This window comes from Nematolebias whitei, chromosome 4, assembly GCF_014905685.2.
Source record: "Nematolebias whitei isolate Nwh7 chromosome 4, NemWhi1, whole genome shotgun sequence".
In the NCBI taxonomy this organism is placed as follows: Eukaryota; Metazoa; Chordata; class Actinopteri; order Cyprinodontiformes; family Rivulidae; genus Nematolebias; species Nematolebias whitei.
This window is the reverse complement of record NC_056501.1, coordinates 32,371,529-32,392,155: the sequence shown is the minus strand read 5'-3', so window position 1 is coordinate 32,392,155 and position 20,627 is coordinate 32,371,529. Positions and strand designations below refer to the sequence as shown.

The 20,627-nt window shown below is 41.2% G+C and overlaps 1 protein-coding gene across 1 annotated transcript in view; it reads right to left on the bottom strand.

Moving 5' to 3' along the window:
• The window catches only part of efnb1 (ephrin-B1), an 83,731-nt gene that overhangs the window by 21,098 nt on the left and 42,006 nt on the right, over positions 1-20,627 (bottom strand). The window lies entirely within an intron of this gene.

Here is a 20,627-nt window from a genome sequence, read left to right as displayed (position 1 = left end):
GTGTGTGTGTGTGTGTGTGTGTGTGTGTGTGTGTGTGTGTGTGTGTGCGTGCCAGCTTGTTTCTCTCACTCACACTCAGATTTTCTCTTAAACTCTCCATTAAAGTCTTTAGATGTGTGTGTGTTTTGGATTCATTGCAAACGTGCACATTTGAATAACTGCACTCTGTGCAGAAGAATTTGCATTGGTTTGAATGTGTGTGTGTGTGTGTGTGTGTGTGTGTGTGTGAGTGTGCACTGAGCGATACGGTGATGAGTTAAAATGCATGTCTAAACATTCACAAATATTCCAAAGTAAGTTAATGTCCCATTTCTTCCCAGAGGCTGTGTGTGTGGTCCTGATAGAAACAGTCCAACATGAGCCATCAGACAGTTCCTCCTCCCAGACCTTCCACAGGCAACATCAAGGGGTTTGTGCTTTAGGTCCACTTATGACTGCTTTAAACCTCTGCAGAGGACCTGTCAGCGGCTCTCACAGAGCGTCTGTGTGTGTGTCTGAGTGAGACCCGGTGCCTGCAGTCACAGAAAGATTCGGCATCATTTCACTGTGGGTGCCTGTGTGTCACCTCTACGGTGGATCCACCGGGGCAGAGCTGTTCCACTGCTGCACTTTGAACTCCCCATCTCCCCGCTCAGCACGCTGCAAAACCTCCCCATTTCTCCACGATATGCACACGCTCACTCAAGGACAAGAGGACGACACTGTCCTGTGCACAAGAGGCACGTGCGTACATTTACCACAAACCCAAACCAACAGAAAGCGCACATATAGTCGCTGGGTCTGTAGGATCAGCTGGAGATAAAGGATGCAGAATAACAGGAGGACCTTGGGGAGCAGAGCTAGCCATCTGTCTCAAACATGAACAGACTGAGTGCACTGCAACATGACATGATGTGGACAGACTCGTTTTGGAGAGCATTGCATTCCGAACTGCTCCTCTGCCCCCCACCCTACACTGACCACACACACAAATGGATGAGCTCTGCTCAAGATGTGGAAGCATGTTTCTGGCCTGAAACCCACACAATCTGACAGGTGTGCACTCAGGTGAACGCAGAATGGTGAATGCAGTCAATTGGCACATTTTAACGGTGTAAGCTGAGGGTGTGGATTAGGGATGCACGATATTATCAGCATGGTATTGGCCGACATTAGCGTTAAAGTTCAATATCGGACATTCCATTAAAATAACTCACCGATATAAAAGGCGCTGTTTTTGTGTGACAGTCCAGTGACCAGGACGCCTGCAACGGTAGCACAACGTGATGACGTCATGTGCGCCTACCTGATCTGATCACGACGAAGAGAAAAAAGTCAAAATGTCGGCGGTGTGGAAGTTTTTTTTCGTTGAGGATGTTGGATTCTGAAGATTTCTGGACTACGTCGGAGATATTTTTCCGACGTAACCTTACCCAAGTTAGAAGCCGTCATTTCCGACGTCATTGAGAAACTAATAGCCGATAGCACTTGGGTGAGTTTTACCACAGACATTTGGACGTCGTGTTAACCCCGTTAGCATGATTAGTGTTACGGCACAATGGATAGACAAAACCTTTGAACGTAAAAAGGCACAGGAGTGCAGAGGATCCCACACTGCAGCTAGGAACCTGGAACAAGCCTCCACAAGTGAGACAACATCGCAGGTGACTAATGCTAATAAATAACATTTAACACTTTTCATTTAATGTAAGTTAAAGTGCTATGCATATCTTATGGCTGCTGCTGAATATATGTCACCAGCTCTTACAGCTGTTGCACAATTTTTGTAGCAAATAAGCCTAAATAAGAGGACTATGTTCTGACAAAGGAACATATTAAACTATTTCATGTTGCTGTGTTCCTTCATACTCATCAGCTCACACAGACTCGTGTGCATGCTGCTGTTCAGTGTATTGTTTTTATGCTATTTTATGCTGCTAGTGCTTGGTGTATTCTTATTAGCGTTTTTCTTAGTTCATGTCTTAGATCTTATTGCTGGTTTTCTTTTACATTTTAATCCTTTCGTTGGATGTAACTGGGACACTGCGTACACAATTTCATTCCACCACAGGTACATGTGGTGGAATAAATAGAGAACCTTGAGTTGTATATAAAATATCGGTATCGGACAAATAAGTTTTAACATATCGGCCAAAAATCCAATATCGAGCGTCCCTTGTGTGGACCATACTTATAGCTAATACTGTTACAAATGGATGCTTACAGTTATAAAGTTAACGGATACAATGCCAACATCCTATAGGGCGTTTAATTTACATTCAACAAGCAAACAAGTGACCAAAATCCTGCTACGAGTTAACTCCTCTCAATATGGAATAATATAACTTTACCGGCTATTTTAGCTGTAAAATATTTGGTTGTGTGGAGAGTTTCGCCAGTAGCCCACACAACCCTCCCTAATGACAGAGTAGCTAATTGGCAGTAATGGCTCTTTGCACCGATATCATCGAGCCGCAGCCCCAGAAAACCTCTGCAGTTTAGCACAAATCACTCGCAGACTAAAAACTGGGGGAAAGCGCCTGGAGAAGTGGCAGCAGTAACTACTTTTGCCAGTAGTTTTGTTCACAAAGACAATAATGTGAGGAAGAGGAAAAAGACGCGTCAGATGCTCTTTGTCTCTCTTTGCTGTAAACGTCGCTTCCCATCTATTAGATCATTATTTTCCAAAATCGGCACAGCCCCTCCTGGGTGCACACACAATCTAACACCCATGAATTCAAAGAAACAAACAGGTGAACAAATGCATCTTGAGCTGCACACATTCAGTTCACTATAACACACACACTCAACTACTTCCAGCAGCTCAGACAGTGCATCATTTGACTAACAGCAGCTGAAATCTTGCGTGTTGAGAGAAATAAGTCAAGGGGAAACTGGGTCAGGGAGAGGGGGGGGGGGGGGGGGGGAGAAGAGAAGAAGAAAATGGCATTTCACCTTCCTGATGGTATGAGCTAAAGGTTAGGAAAGATGCAACACATGCTGAGGCACAGACACACTCACAAACACAGGCTCAGAAGCTAAAGGTTAATATTGTTCATGTGGGAGTTGCTGTGTTGCTGTTTATCTCACTTCTAGCCATTATGTATGTGTGCACAAGGCTTGTTGGCAGCTAATAGTGTGTGCAGTTAACCGCAAGCACACAGTTTCATCCTTGTTAAAGATAGGGGGGGTTGTGGAGGGGAACCTTGCATTAGTGTTTCATTAATCTCATCACAGGTCTAGTTTTTCCCTTGTCACAGAAACAGAGGAAGAGATGCCCGCTCTTTTATCTCACAACTGGCCATTAATCCATGTTGACAGTCGGCCATCAGGACTTGTAAACCTGTAGTCATCGTCATCCGTCAGTCCATCGCGCTCAAATCCATCCTCATTTATTATGAGGAACTTTAGGGCTGACTGAACACTTCAAATTAAAACTTCCTACATCTTTGCCATACAGCCTCTGGTCAAGATCATCCAGGGAAGTTAAACATAAAATATAGAGACTTTTGTGCAAAATGTGTTCACTATAAGCTGTCGCATTATCACGAAGAGAGTTGTGGTTTGATGCAAACAACAGCAACGAAATTGTCATAAAATAGAGTTGGCATAAAGTATTTCTGTTCTCTTTAATAAATCATACACAAGAACATAATTCACTCATGACTGTAAGTGTTTGTTTTTCTGTGAATGTCTGTGTTCCTTGCCACAAGAACCGGATCACTCAAACCAAACTGAACTGATTCGGTTACAATTGATTCCTTCTTCCCTGTAAAAACATGTTTCAGTTTTTATTTTACGTTTTGTTGGTTTTTTTGTCACAAAGCAAAGTCTGAAACTGTGACTGAAAGCTGGTCTGTAGCAATGGACCAGGACCAGCTTTTGCTATTGCTCAAAGTCTACGCTTTTAGTCATTCCAAAGCTCTGTGCTGATGCTCTATTATAATAGCATCCTGACAAAACCTCGACTCAGGTAAAACAAAGACATCGGTGCTGTTCATTTGTCCTGCTAACATACTGGATATGATGTTAGAAAAGGCTGGTCGTCTCAAAGTTTTTCCCTAAATGGTGGCTCCTTTCTTCCTCTTTTCCACTTCCTGCTGGTGGCATGAGGATGGAAAGAAAGGCTGGAGCAGGTTCGCACCAGGTGCACACAGAACTGTGCAGGCACACATCGGCATAAGCTTTCACTTTTAATGCAAATGCCATGGGCTTTCAGCTTTTTATAGAAAAGTTTAAATTGTGAGGAAAATGAATTTTTTTATGAATACAGGGTCCACACAAAGATAGGAGTATCGACACATGTACGTGTGATTTGAAGCCTGAGCACGTGGCTTGTTGACAGCAGACATCCTGACTGAGGAGACACATTTAGACGATCTTCTGCTTAAATTAGATAAAAGTCTTATACTGCACTAACCAATTGCTTCTAAAAAGTATATATCACTCTGAGCCATAATCAATTCAAGCTTCTCCAAAAAAAAATAAAAAAATTTAGTTCAGAGTAAATTAAATGTTTCCTGTAAATGTGCTCATTTAAATGTGTTTGTGCACAACAGTGCTGTGCATGCATGTGAGGTCGGGTGCTAAAAATGTAAAAGTGGCCTTGCATTAAGTCAACCAAGAGAAGGAAGGAGGGTGGTCAGCAATAACTAAACCTAACAAAACTAGGGAAGTAGCATTTCCTGCGAAAATGCAGTGTGAAAACATATTGTTGAAGAACTTGCTGAAAAACAGCTGAAATTAGCTAAAAATGTGCCGAAACTGAAGAACAAGCCTAAGTAGCAGAAAAAAGCAGAAATAACACATAGTTGTTATATTAAATTTTAATAAGCAGAAATGATCATTAAAAAAGGTAATTAGCTAAAAAAGCTGAAATTAGAAAAAAAATTAAAAAAGTAGCAGAAAAGGCAGAAAGAAGCTTAAACTAAAAGGAGGAAGATGAGCTAAAAAGTGAAAAAGTTAAATTTAGCACAAAACAGCTAAAAAGTAGCTGAAATAAGGGAAAAGGCTGAAATTGGCAGGAAAAAGCTGAAATGAACTAATTAGCTGAAAGAAGTTAATTAGGCTGAAAGTAGCAGACATTTATCTTAAAATTGCTGAAATTAGCTGAAAAATGCTATAAAAAATAGCTGAAAAGATAGAAGAAGCTTAAATTAGTCAAATAAAGCAGAAAGAACACATGTTTACCCAATTAGACTGAAAGAAGCAGAAATGAACACAAAAAGTGGATATTATATGAAAAAAGCTGAAATTTGCAAAAATCTGCAGAAAGGTAGATAATTTTTTTAAAAATAAGCTTAAATTACCAGAATGAAGTGGAGAGAGCACATTTTTGCTGAATTAGGCTGAAATAAGTTCAAATGAGTGCAAAAAATGTGGAATTAGCTGAAAAGGCTAAAATTAGCATAAAACAGCTAAATAGTAGATGAAATAACAGATAAACCTAAAACTTGCAGAAATAAGTTAGAAGAAGCACAAAAATGTTGTGGTTAGCAGAAACAATCTGAAAGGAGCACAAAACAACTGAAATTAGCTGAAAGGAGCACAAAACAACTGAAATTAGCTGAAAGTAGCTGAAAATGTTTAAATTTGCACAGTAAGCTGAAAGAAGCTGAAGCAGAACAAAATGTGAAAGGAGCAGTAAAAGGTTGTGAACAGATCTAAAGATTTGAAGGATGTAAAATGAGCTCAGTTCATTTTAAAAAATGGCAGAAAAGGCTAAATATTTCAAAAAGCCAAAGTTGCACTAATACCAAATGTCCTAGCAGGATTGACCTGAACAAGCTGAACGTTTTGATTTACGGTTTGTTGAAATAGAACAAAAATTGTGGAACGAGAAAGATGCCAAAGAACATACGGAAGAAAAACAGATCACAACATGTGAACGCTTCATAAGCGATCATACAAATATTTATATCAGTGAAAGCGGTTCCTACTGGTTTGACTTGTTTTTGTATTCTGGTTTTTGAGTTAAATCCAATTTTTTATAGAAAAAAATCAGAAAAGCATTGTTCTGCATTCCAACAACTAAATTATGACCCTTTGAATTTGACTCAGGGCCATTTGTTGGGCCCCCACCCACTAGTTGTAAATAATTTTTTGGGGGATGTTTATGCAGTGGATGGGCTTCAAATTTATGTCATTGGGGTAAGAATCATGATTTTTTAAGTTATTTCTGTATATGAATACAACCTTGGTGCATAAAGAGAGCATACAAGTTTTAAATAAAAATATTTCTTAAGATTTATCCTTATTCAACGTAAAACTTTCACTGAAGTACAGACTATTCTGTTCTACGAGCTCACAAAGGGCGCCAAACCATTATCCTATTATATTCTTCCACAAGTATGCCTTTGTACAAAGATTAACAAATGATAAATCCCAGCAGTTATTTCCCAAGTATTACTGGGTGGTACTGGTATCGTCAGGTTACACGTGTGTAATCAGCTGACAGATGTACACAGAAGGTCTCTTAGTGTGCTTGTTCCTCAGCAGGAGGCTCACTGAAGGTTTCGTCTTGCTTCATTTGCACTGATAATCACACGAGGTGAACCACGGTTCACTCGCTAAATCCCAGCTGATGATGAAAGCCATCCTCCGTCGGCTTTTACGGTCAAATGAAAAGACGATGCGAAGCTCCGGACTCCGGTGAGGAGTCGGCCCCCCTCGTCGATCCAGCTAAAAATCCACGAGCCACAAATCAGCTTGATAAAAGAACTATTGGGATGGATCGGAATGTGGCGAGATAGCCGCGGCGTGTCAAAGGCCACGAGGCTCCGAAAGTCTCAACTGACCGAGGAGGTAATTTGTGAGTGAACTCCCTCCTGAGGGAAACCAGAGCTACAGCAAGGGAACAAATCAACAAACCCGAACTGTGTGGGATGAAATATCTTTCGAGCTCTCACCTCTCCTGCTGGTGCATGTAAAATATGAGCTTGCAGGGGTCCATTTGTGTCTGTGTGTGTATTTAAATGAATGTTTTTAGATGCCTAAGTGCATGTGCCAGGTTTTTGAGATGCTTGTGTTTCTGTGTGGGGCTCCATTCATCCTCCACATAGAGAGGAGCTTCATTTCCACTGACCTTTTCAATCCGGCCTCCAGAAGAGAATTATGACAACTGAGCCTGCCTTGTTTTGCTCGGCGCTAACACACATCAACAAGGGGAAACAAACAAACAATAACTCCTGCTGTGGGCTCAGGGCTTCCCATCTCAAACAGGTAATTGAAAACAAGCCGGATGAGGTATTCAGAGTGAGAAGAGGAATACACAACTAGCTCCTACTAGCTTTTAGATTTTCAACTAAAAGCACAAGAATAGTCCAGGAAAAGAGCAAATCCTCGAATCTGAGACATGACAGCAATCAATGCCAATTATGCCAGCTATATTCCTTGAATAAATAGCTGCCTAATTACCTGATCACAAGATTAAAGCTCAGACAGTAAAGACTGCGAGATGCGCCGAGAGAGGCAGAGAGTGCACTTGTTATTGAGGAGTCAATGTCAGCCCATCTGTCATCCACAGAATCAAAATCTGCAATATGGGAGGAACAAAGGCAGACATAGGTGTGTAGGCGTGCACATGTCCCTGCAACTGTGCATTATTATTGTTTTTTTTATTAAACGTGCAAGCCTGTGTGCCCAAACCTCAGGGGGAATCTGTGGTACCTGCTAACATGTAGGCGAGTCGACTGCAGCCAACAGCATTTCGGGTCAGAGCAGCTTTAATGCACAGTGACACACGAGCACAGACACATGTTGACACAGAGACAGATATATAATAGCTAGAGGGCAAGATGGAGCTAATGTGTAAAGCACCAGAGCTCCTCAAACCGCAGCGAGGTTTCTGCAGCTCTGCGACACAGGAAGAAGGGAAAAAGACATTTTCCCCTCCTTTTTCCTCTGTTGTTCCCAGAACTCCAATCAGAGAAGCACAGCAGACCACAGAGAAAAGGCCTCTGATTGCATCCTAATGCACACAAAGCCTGCAAGTTGCATGCAAACAGGAGGGCACACTCACACACTGATTGCACCCCTCCACTCCCAACTTAGTGCTCCACTCTCCTCAGTATCATTTACATGGTAAACCCACGCTGATCAGGGATCAGTGCTTTTTGGGGGGCCAAAGGATGGTCAAAGAGTCCCAGAGCTTAAACTCAAGATCGAGGGTGGAGAGAGCTGGAGGCTCCCTACACCCTTTCCATACCCCCGCCTAGCACAAATAAACAGCTACAACACAAAAATGTCTGGCAGACCCAAAACAATTTCCTGCAGGATCTGTCACTGTGCAGGGGAGATGGGAGGAGGGAGATATCTAAGCAGGATGGGGGAATTGGGTGGAATGGCAAAGGTGGATGGAGAAAGATTGAGTTGCAGCAACAACAAAAAAAAGAGGATAGACAAGCGGAAGAGAGGGAAAGAAATGTGACCCTTGGGTTTTGAACAGGAGGTACGTAACCATCAAGTCGCTGCGAGCCCGAACTACACAGCACACATTTATTTGAAGACATGTTTCTCCTCAGCATCCATCCATCACGGCGAGCACAAACTCTGACAGCACCCGCGCTGCACCTGTGGGACCGCTGACTGAAAATATCTCACGCTCAGCTGAGCCGCGCTTCTCTTCAGCGTGCATTAACGAGTGCACAATGCTTACAGCAGCTCCTATTAGGGAAGCAAATCTGCGCAAACAGAAGTGGAGGGTGGACGAGCGAGGGCGCGTTGTGTTTTTGCCTGCGCATCTATTTGCATGCTAGTGTGAGCTTATGAGTATATATATTTGAATTTGCTTATGTGGCTTTGTGCTTATTTTTGCCTGTGCGTATGTGCACACACACACGCCTCTTGTGTGTTTGCCTGCTTCTGTTACTGTGTTTGTGCGTCTGTGGTCGTGCTGGAATGGAACATGGACATTTTGCCACTGAGCTGAATTCACAGAAACGGGCTTGGCCCTGGCCTGCAGAGCAGTATTTAGAATCTGTATTTATGCGTTGGACAACCACAGCAATCTCTATTACCACATTGTGATTCATGTTTGTTTGCTTTGTTCTACGCTGATTCCATCAAGAATCCCCCCTCCTTTATCTTCTTATATTTTTTGTTTCCTCCCTGGACATTTCAAAACACTTTCCACAATAAAATGATTCACGCCGTCTTCGCTTAAAGCGTTTCATCAGCCCACCCCTCCTCGTCGTAGCTGACCAAGCATGCGGTGGTTTCCACAGCGAGGATGCGACATTAAAACTAACAACCTCTATAATTATGGATCCATATTTCTCCGATGAGTTTGTGTAAACAGGCCTGGGCTCCAAGCTCGGGGGAGGCGGACTTCTTGGCAGGCCCTGGCTGAGGGTGCTGCTGAATGGCTGTCGGAAAACAAAGCCATTTCAGAGCGTGCCTTGGAGAAGACAAACCACTGTTCCAGGGGAAAGTGAGCTCCATCTGACAAAGAGCTGTGATTTGACTTCAGCTATTGGCCGGAGAAGAAGTGCACGGAGAATATGTACTGCTGGCAAAGCAGGAGGCAACTTCAGACATCGCCAATGGAAAGGGAAATGTGCAGTTGCAGAGTGTTTTAGATTATGGGCTTCATTGTTTTATCCTGTGCATGTGCATTATGTTTTTATATAGAAGTACACCATTGTTCATGACCATTCTCATTATGTACACTGATGTGAACATTCTTCTGTCATACATTTACTTCTTTTAATCACCGTGTACTCTAAACATGCATCTATCAAGCCAGCCTCAAATGTCTCATTTTCCTTTAAAGCTACAAAAGCACAAAGACGGTTTCCGCTCAGCAGATGGGTTTAAAGGAACCAGCCTGTGGATTGCCTTCGGAAAATAAAAGGTTACTCAGCAAATAAGTTTCTGTAAGTAGAGAAAAGGAAACAAAAATCAACACTGTTGGTATTTCCAGAGTTGTGGTCTCTTGTGGTCCGCGTGCTGAGAGAAGATCTGAGTAATCAAGCAAAATGACTTGAACACAGACCTCCCACAGCACCTGCCTGCGCATAAACTCTGGAACATGAGGGAGGAATCACGGAGGGAGAAGCTAAGGGGGGTGGGAGGGTTGAAGAGAGGAAACAAGGGTTGACATGATGAGCCGGAGAGTGAGGGAGGCCTCACATGCAGGATCAAATATTCTAATAAGATAAGCATGGAGCACAGCCGAGGAGGGATAAGTGTCTGCGTTTGGAGCCGACTAATTGAGATGAATACATGAATATATCCGCTTCATCTAGCAGCGACGGGCTCCGCTGTAACCAATGGTTACCATTCACTCGTACAGCCATGTGAGCAGCCCCGTCTCTCTGAGGCAAGAGTGCCACCCCCCCTTCGCCTTCAACCCCCCTCCACTCCAAACAAACTCCTCTGCAATAAACGAAAGGCAATAACCAGCGACAATAATGCTCTGTGCCTGCTAACCCCGACTGAATGAAATATCCAAAGGAGAAGTAGCAGAGGCAGCCTGGATAGATTTGCAAAGCAAGCAGAAAGCCATATATTACACTGGCACACTAATAAACACGGGGCTAAATTCACTCACAAGGGGGGGTTAAATCTGCTTATCCCCGACCAGGCTGCTCCACCGGTACTAACCTGACCTGTTGGCTGGGTTTACTTTGAAAACAAAATCCGTTAAGGCTCACCGATTAGCTGCTTTCAACTCAAATCGGCAATGTAAGTACCACTTACTGGCTCAATCCACATTATCTTTAAGTGAACTCCCTCAGATGCCATTTACAAACTGAGGTTATGAAATAAAAACAAATGTATCTAATATATTCACACTTTAGAGAAATCTGCACATCCTTTATGGAGAGTTTCCTAAAGCAGAGTCAAAGAGATATAAAGAGACAATAGTAACTGAACTGGGGCATTTCTGGAGGTTTAATGACTCTGTATCCCGGCTTATGAAACAACCCTTTCACGCGTGTTTGGCAACTGTACAAATCATTATTTCAAGCCTTTTTGGTGTTTTTAATGCCTACAGTCTGACAATTGTGCAATGAAACAGAGCATCTTTTGTTCTCTGCTCGTAATAAGCATGTGTGAGAGTCCATCACCGAGGCAAAAGGAAAGTCCTCTCACAGTGCCTCTTGCTTCTAATTAAAATATTTCAGCGTTACAATTGGGGAGGAAAGGGGGGCACCAGATGTTAACTGTTAGCATTGCACATTAAAAACACTTATTTAACTGGCAGTTTTTAAAACGTGTGAGCTATTTGCATCCCTATAATCTGAAACTCAACATGCCTTCAAAATGACAGCTGAGTGGCTGTGATTTGATTATGGTAATTTTATGTTATCACTAAAATATGACATTTAACACTTTTTAAAATCATGTTATTATGATGCATTAAATCAGGCTGTGTGCCTTTTCAACGTTCCCGTTTACTTGGCTGTGTACAAGACTTCATTGGACTCCAGCTCATGAACTCCTTTGCATTATTATTATTACAGCGAGCACCTGCGTGGGAGCGCGCATGTGCACATGAGATGGAGCGTCCTTGCAAAATGTAGGGCAGGGGAGGCTCTTTTGATCGGCTGCAGCCGGGGCAGAGATTTCAACCTCGACCTTCAACTCCCCCTCCGAGGCGAAGAATAGCCAGAGAAGAGGGCCGACTTGTAGAGCAGAGCGAGAAGGTGCTGGATGCATGTTACCCGATGGTAAAGAATTCCTTTGGGGGCCATTTAGGAGGCGGGGTGTATAATGTGTGGGTTGTAGAGGAAAAAATAACAGTGATAGAGAAGAGGGCCCACGCTACAGAGTGCAAATGTTACTGACATGAACAGTGCTGCACATCTTTCAGGTGAGGATAGCAGAAGAGTTCACAGATATAATCTTAAACTTTGTTTATTAAAACTGTATCAGGACATGAGTTAGACCTGACCAGCTGATTAGGCTGGTTTTAAGCCAGTGGGGTCCAAACGTTTTCATATGTGGGCCAAAACTCGTGGGCCATAAAAATGTGAATTTAACTCTCAATGTGAACAATATTAAGGAGAAAAGACAAAAATGTACTGATTTTGGTGGAGAAAGTTTGAAATAGTTGTAGATCAAAATGTTAAAAGCCTCATAAATGCTAAACATATATGTTTTATTAAAAAGGATTTGATTTATGTGAGTTGTTGGGTCTATGTTTGTTGTTTTCTTGTGTTTGGAAAGTTAATTTTAGTCTGTTCTCAGCAAAAAAAAAAGTAATTTGAGTACCAGTAAGTGTCCTTTGAATAGGGGGTCGATCAGCCTTTTGGACCATGGACGGCCCAAAAGACTGATCCAAGTTCTGGAAAATCATCCAGCTGTCTGTCGCTACAACAGATTCATAGAAGGCTTGATAAAGTTGATCAACTCGTATGCAGATGATACCACGTTATATTCATTTAAATCTGTCCAGTTTCCTTATTGATTCAACTGCAACATTTAGACAAGTTTTATGAATCTTTATCCAAGTCTCCTTTTTGGTAGAAATCAGTAAATGTTTGTGATGCTTTGTACCATGATGTGAAAATAAAAAGATTATAGCCAAAGGTTTATATTTTGCTTAATATTGCTCATTTTGAGAAGATTGTTTTTCATCTGTTTTGCTGTTAAAACGAAACATTATATAAAAAAGGATTACTAACTAATTTACAGAAAGTCTACATAGACTTCTAAAGCCTGCTGGACACAATGATACCTTTCTTAAACTTAAGTGTGGGCCACACAAAATCACTCCACGGGCCATACTTTGAACACTCGTGCAGTAAGCAGATTAATAGTCAGGCAGATCTGTGGGCAGATTTTTATCGTTACACTTTCAACATGTCTGCGGTTCAGAAGTATTTTAAAATTGAACAAACGAGGGCAGTCCTGTTGCTACTTGCAGTGTATGACTTAAATTAATACTGTAAAATACTGTGTGTCTGCACAAAGATTTTTTCATTTACATATTTACATATACATTTTTTTTAAACTCTGCTATGTGGAAGTTAAACAAACCATGTGGCATTTTTTTCCCCTTGTTGATAAAAACGAGAGGAACAACAATAATCTGTAAGTTTGCACTGTTAAAAATGCAAATATCAGATTGAGACAAATAATCTTAAAATACTCAGATCTGTATTGTGAAGAAATAAAAATACTTATCGGGACATACCTAATGAATAATAGTTGAAAGTACAACAGCACCTCAAAAAACAAAAAAACAATCAGCGTTATAAATAAGACCTTTTTTTTAATCAGCATTGGAAGCAGCCATTAAAATGTGTAATTGCCTTTCTGAATTACAACCTGTTTCCAGATATTGAAGCTTATATTAGGCTACTTTTGGATTCCCAAATTAACAAATAAAGTTGCACAGGAATAAAAAGAGCAACATGGAGGCTATAAGCACCAGGAATAAATTAAGTGTTTGCTGCGAGGGGGTATTTTGTTATTCACCGAGGTGAGACAATACTTGCTCCACTGTGGCAGAACTCTGGTGGGGAAATGGGCACGTGTCATGATTCACGATGCTACGCGGCTATAAAGAGTGACAGCTGTCAGGCGGGATCAGGCCTACTCTGCCGACTACTCAGGAAATCAAAGCAGAAGAGAGGTGCATTTCGACAGGCTGCCTCAGTTTACTGCTTTGTGGTTTTGACTTTATATAGACCAGAGCGTCGCGGGCCGAGCTAACCGCAGAAACCAATCACCAAGCAGTCATACCACTTTATGTCAGTGAGGGGTGATTACAAGAGAAAATGGAGGGATGTTCTTCAGGCTTTGCTCTGTGATGTATTATTACAGTCTGTGTATATATATTTGTTCCAGAACATATGTCCCTTCCCTTTTATTTTGCTCTTTTGTCATTTTCCCTCTTTTATTTTCTTTGCCTTAAAAGCCTCCTGTCTGGAATCACCTCTCTGCTCGCTCTGAGCCCTAAACACAGCACGGCCATTTTCCATACAAACAGCTCATTCGATATCCTGTGTTTAGACAACGCAGTGAAATATAACCAGTTTGTTCAGTTGAGCAACAGAGGGGTTAGAAGATAAGTGTATGCGTGTCTGTCTGTGTGTCTCTGTGTGTGTGTGTGTGTGTGTGTGTGTGTGTGTGTGTGTGTGTGTGTGTGTACAAAGGGGTGCTGATAGACAGCACAAGCTGGTCCTGGTCTGGGGTTTAGATCAGAGCTAGGTTATCATTACTGAACCCCCTGTGGTGTTTCCGTGACCCCTCAACTATGCATTGTGACCTTTAACCCCCTCGTGACTCCTGTCAGGGATGGGGCGGGATGGACGGGACCAAGTGAACGGGATCCCCCGTGGTGACAGCAGGGCAACACACACACCATTTGGCGCTCTCTTCAGGCCCACACCTTTTGCTGCTTCTTCGACCCCAACTAAAGAGCAGGGAGTGTGTGTGTGTGTGTGTGGGGGGGGGGGGGGGGTGACAGAAAAGAGTAAGAGGGCTGGAGGCCAGGGGTGGACAAGAAAAAGACTGCTGGAGGATTTAGAGGGATGTCCACTCCTTATGCATCTTCCCCTCGTCTCAAACGGTGTCTGCCACGTTCGACCGTTAATCAGAGCAGATAAGCCCGGTCTTTATAGGCAGAGCAGATTTACGCCGCTCTGCTGGCTGCCTGGACCATGTTCCCAGCACAGACGATGGGATAATTCACTCCCATCTTCAAGGTAGGGATAAGTTGGCCTAAAAGTGTCTTAACACACACAAACACACACATCACAAACCCTGTGAACGGTATAAGTAATGCTGGAAAGGTCTACATACACGGTGCAGGTGCTCTCCGTCCCTCCCTCAAAAAACATTAAAAAAAAAAAAAACCTGCAGAACAGACACAAACAGGAAACGCACATGGCTATTATCTAAATGATAGATGAAGTGTGTTTTGGTGTACGCACGGGCTGCAGTGGAACAGATAAAACATGCTTTTCCTGTTGCAAAGAACATTAACATAATGCCGAGACGAATGCTGCATCCGATTACTGCTGACAAGCAAACGTTACAGTATATGAGCCTAATAATGATCCACCATCAGCTGGATCCTGCAAGACAAGCCTCCCCTGTGAAGGATTTACAACTGGATCCAGTTATGAGTTCACAGTCTGAGACGTGAAGAAGAGAGTGCAAAGTGTTCCTCTAGTTTGCATAAAACAAACATCAGTAAGACGGCTGTTCGGCAAAGGAGACATGAGAGAAAGCGCTTTGCATAAAAATAAAATCAGCCTAAAGTAAAGCTGACACTTTTGCTTTAAAGTCAAACCTAAGCGCTGTCAGGAATGCGTGCCCACGCGCATGTCAGTAATAAAGTGAAGTTAAAATATTTATGATGTAATCAGGAGACAATATGCAGAGCAGCCCTGCAAAACATAAAGGAAGCAAGGAAATCTTTTAGAAAGTGGCAAAAACTCCCGAGGTGTTTTCTACAAAACATTGGGCGTAACGACGCTCAGAGGAAAATATTCCTTAAAACCCACATAACGTGTTGCCACAAGAGCGACCGTGAAAACTGACGCTTGATAACATCCCTGACTTCATGCTTCCCTGCATTTCTCCTGCAAGGGAGAGTTCACAAATATTGATTGAAGTGCAAACAGATGAAAAGAAAAAATAATTTATTTTTGTGTTGGGTTTTTTTTTCTGTCAGTGCAAAATGTAAAAGAGCTGCTCTGGAGAATAAAAGCTGCAGGAGCTTTTAAAACTTTAAAACCATAGAACTAAAAGGGAGTTTTATTAATGTGCCTAAAATACAGGCTTATGTGTCTTTGATCTAACAGAATTATGCCTCATGTTTCTTTTGTGGTTATTGGTGGTGGGTCCCGTTTTTCTGGCCTGCAGAGTCTATTGATTCCTCACAGGCTGCAGCTCTTTGGCACGAAACAGCTGGCTGTTTTAAGACACTGTCCTTTTAATTTAAGGATCATCTCAAATAATTTTACAGATTAAAGGAGGGATCATTTCAGATGTTGCTAAGGCCCAGCCCAACAGCAAGCTCAAGAAGTTAAGGTCAAGCAAAAGCTTTAATTTTAGAGAAATGCTGAGCATTTACAACAAAACTAAAGTAATTGCATTTCCTGTGAAAATGCTGTGTGAATGCTTATTGCTGAAGAACTTGCTGAAAAACAGCTGAAATTAGCTTAAAAAAAAAACATGCTGAATTTTAGCTGAAAATAAAGAACAAGCCTAAATTAGCAGAAGAAAGCAGAAAGAATACATATTTACTGAATTAGGTTTAAAAAAAGCAGAAATGGACACATAAATTACGAAATTAGCTAAAACAAGCTGAAATTAGCAAAAAAAAAAAGTTGAAAAGTAGCTGAAAAGACAGAAAGAAGCTTAAGCTACCAGAAGGAAGTGGAAAACACTGAAGTTAGCTTAAAAATATGGAATTAGCTGAAAAGCTAAAATTAGCATAAAATAGCCAAATAGTAACAGAAATAAGTGAAATACGCAGAAATACGCTGAAAGGAGCATAGCAAGCTGAAATTAGCAGAAAGAAGTTAATTAGGCTGAAAATAGCTGAAACTATCACCAAAAAATTGAATTTATCTAAAAACAGCTGAAATTAGCTAGAAAATGCTAAACAGGTACCTGAAAAACTAGAACAAGCTTCAATTAGCAGAAGAAAGCAGAAAGAACACCTTTGCCCAGTTAGGCTGAAAGAAGCAGAAATGAGCACAAAAAGTGGAAATTATCTGAAAAAAAAGCTAAAAACAGCTGAAGAGAAGCGATCCAAGCGGAAAGAAGCTTAAAATACTAGAAGGAAGTGAAGATATATTTTTATTGAATTAGGCTGAAACAATTTAAATGACTGCAAAACATGGAATTTTTTGCACATACTTTAGCAAAGGCTAAAATTAGCACAAAACAGCTAAATAGTACCTGAAAAACTGAAACTTGCGGAAATCAGCTGAAAGGAGCATAACATGCTGAAATTAGTCGAAATAAGTTAGAAGATGCACAAAAATATTGTAGTTATCAGAAATTATTTGAAACAAGCGCAAAACGGCTGGAAAAAACAGCTGAAAGTAGCTGAACACGTGTTTAAATTTGCACAAGGAAGCTGAAAGAAGCTGAACCAGAACAAAAAGTGAAATGAGCAGTACAAGGTTGTGAACAGATCTAAAGATTTGAGGATGTAAAATGAGCTCAATTCATTTCCTATCAGAAAAAAATGTGGCAGAAAAGGCTAAATATTTCAAAAAGCTAAAGTTGCACCAACACCAAAAGATTGTCCTGAGCTGAACGCTTTGATTTATGATTTGTTGAAACAGCACAGACTGTGGAACGAGAAAGATGCCAAAAAACGTACGGAAGAATTTAGAAGTGGATAGGATCACAATAGTGTGACTGCTTAGTAAGCGTTCACATAAAAAGGCAAACATTTCTATATTTATTTAAATATGGCTATAGGAATGTGCCTTTGTAGATTATGTCTTGGTGATGTGATATCTATTTGTTTCCTATAAAAATACAACTATTTATGACAGATTATAAATGTGTGTTGTGGTAGAAATCTCTGCAGTTTGGGAATTTCAGAAACATTTGATAAAAAAAATCAAACACTGTACAAGTTTCTCCAAGACATTAGCTGTTAGAAGCTACTAAATTCTGACACAACAATCTGAACTCCACATAAACTCTTCGTTCAGTTTATTTGATCAACTGAGTCACAACTCTTTGTGAAACTTCCTCATCGCTTCAACAGTCGGTTACATTTGTTCGTGCGTTTTTAAATGTTTGTGACAAGTCAGTGATGTTTTCCCATGTCAATCAAAGGTTCTGCTCGTTTCACTCATTTATGAGCAAGCCTTGCGGTCCTGCTCCAGTTTTTCTCTTGTGCATTATTAGATGGAGCTGGAAGTCCTAAGCTTCAGCAGAAAATCCTGATGCCGTGACTGCTGGAGACATGATGGACTTCCTCATGGTGGAGAACAAAATGACTCGGACAGAACAGTGAAGTTACTGAACCACAAAAGTTCAGAGTAAAAGTTGGTTTTGTTTTTGTTTGAAGGTTGTGGGAATCTCAGCTGGATGGTTATAATAAGGTTGATGCCAAACCTTCTTCTTCAGCTGGTAAGACCTGAGACATATGGAGACTAAATTAAATGGTAATGGACTGTACTTATATAGCGCCTTTCTATCCAACCAGGACACAAAGTGCTTTACAACACACTCTGTGCCCTCATTTACCTCCACACACACATTCATACAGCACTTTACTACATCTCTGCATGGCTAATCTGAGTGAATCAATCTTTAGAGACTAATCGGTGCTTTAGCTTACATACATGCACAAGTGAGACACAAATCAGAGGCAATGAGGGGTTCAGTGTCTTACCCAGGGACACTTGGACACAGCAGCCCCATAGAATAAGATTATAATTAGATTGTTGATTTTATTCTGACTTTATTCCAACACTTTGTTTCAGGTGTGGGCAGTCAATGTGAGCAACAAATGGAGAGATGTTAAGTGTGAAGCAAAGATGCTCCTCGAGTCCCCAAAGCTCGTATCTCCTTGTTTTCTGTGAGTTGCATTTCTAACATGTAATACTTCGATTACAGTCTAAATAAATCTGAGAGGTTTTACACCATTTGGATGACAGTCACATACACACATCCTAAAATACTTTGTAATGCACATGACTATGTAAAGATCATGAGTGGAAATAGAAGGTGTCAAGCTCCAGACTGCTTTGTCCACCAGATGTGGTGATGAAGGTGGTTCCTTGAGTTCTAGGTGCTTCCTCGTAACTTTCTTCTAAACATGCCCTCCCAGCTCTCAACAAAGTCTCCATTGGGGTTATAAAAGTCACTTTGGACAGATTGAGGGGCTCTTACTGTGAATCATCAGGGCATCTTTTCCAGCAGCATCACGGATGATCTGGGCCTGTCTGTCCTCACAGAGGTCAGACGGAAGGACCCGCACGTCATCCTATGGGACAACATTACGAACTTTGAACCAGAGCTACTGAGTGACACTGTTTGTGTCTCAGTGGGACATTTTCATGGCTTGTTTTGGCCCTGGGACCCTGAAGTACATGAAAGTCTGCCCCCCACTGTTGACCCCCCACTGCCAGCATTCCAGTCCAGGTTAATTTCAGTCCAATCTTAAAAGAACAGTAGCGAACAACAAGCCCATAATCAGTCTCCTTGACACCAGCTCCTCTGACACTCTCCACTGAACTTCAATTAAAGTTTCTTTGAATGGAAACAAGAAGCTCAACCTGGATAAAGACCCAGAACCTCCCACAGAACCAGATTCTGCTGAGGTTCCAGTTTTTCCTGCTCTGCTGACTCCCCCTGATCAGTCTGAGGTCTTTAATAAGATGCAAGGGGCTTCGAAGGATATCTGAGACAGAACCAGCCAGTCCAAAAGTTAAATCTCCTCCGATACCCCCTGCAGGACCTGAGCATTCAGAGTTTCCAGCTAACCTGAAAGAGAAACTCAAGCTGAATAAGACCCTGAATCTCCCATAGAAGCAGACCCTCCTATAGTTCCAGTTTTTACTGCTCCTCTGACTCCTTCTGATCAACCTGTGCTATCTAATGAAGAGCAGGAGGAGCTTTCATTCAACCTTCATTTAGACAGGTTAATCCCATTGAGCCTCGGGGACTCATTAACACACCTGAATGGAGATCTGAAGGTTTTCTGAGCAAGACAGAACAAAAAATCAGGCCAGCCTTTGTGTTTTTTCTAGGGATGCATGATATTGAATTTTTGGCTGTTATCCGATATGCCAATAAGTTAAAACTTATTTGGTCGATAACCGATACCAATACCAATACCAATACCTTTTTTTTCCCTTAGACCTACTTACAGAGACGACATAGCTTCCTCTGCTGTGGAATTAAAATGCTACATTATTCTGCACGGTCTTTGTCAGTTTGACCTGCTACCAAATGCAGATGCCAAAAAGGGGGCTGAAAATAATATAACACTTCAACTTGGATTATGTTTAATGTCAAATTGATTCATGACATTTACTCTCTTTAACAAAATGACAACACTCGAACGGTGCAAATTTGTAAATTTTCACAAATCTAAACTCAACCAGTTCACAAGTGACAAGCACATAAGTAGTAGTGATATAGTTGACGGTTTCTTAAGTTAAAAATCAACTTAAAACATAAGAAGTAATGGTCGGAATGGTGGTTCTTGAGATGGTTAATTAGGTTTGTAGGACTTTGTTTTCGCTCCTCGCATCACTGACACTGAGCAGTGAATGCAAATAGCCGTTCTGCTATCGGTTTCCGACACTTTAAAAAACTTCCGCACCCATCGCCTACATGTCACTTCTTGCTCTCCCGCCGTGATCAGATCAGGGAGGCGCGCGTGATGTCATAATGTGCTGGCGCTGCAGGCATCCTTGTCCGTATATATATATATATATATATATATATATATATACACACACATATATATATATATATATATATATATATATACACATATATACACACACACACGCATATACACATATATATATATATACACACACACATAAATATATATATATATATACACACAAACATATATATACACATATATATATATACACACACACATAAATATATATATATATACACACAAACATATATATATATATATATACACACAAACATATATATACACATATATATATATATATATATATATA